Below are 225 nucleotides of genomic sequence, written 5' to 3'. Positions count from 1 at the left end.
CATTGCCAGCCCCCCCCAGCCCAGCTGGTGTTTGAGGGGTGGGGTTGGGGGCACTGGGGGCGGGGGTGGCAGCTTGGGGGCAGGGGCTCCTAGAGCATCTCAGCCGCCTGCCCACGGTCGGTGCCAGGTGCTAGCTCAGGTCTGGCGTCTGTTGGGGTTCACGAAATCTCCCCTGGTGCCCCCCACCGGGCGCCAGGAGAGATGGGGGGGGTCCCCCATGGCGGG

The sequence above is a fragment of the Alligator sinensis genome, unplaced genomic scaffold, assembly GCF_000455745.1.
Source record: "Alligator sinensis unplaced genomic scaffold, ASM45574v1 scaffold107_3, whole genome shotgun sequence".
Taxonomy (NCBI): Eukaryota; Metazoa; Chordata; order Crocodylia; family Alligatoridae; genus Alligator; species Alligator sinensis.
Note: the sequence above shows the minus strand (reverse complement) of the source record.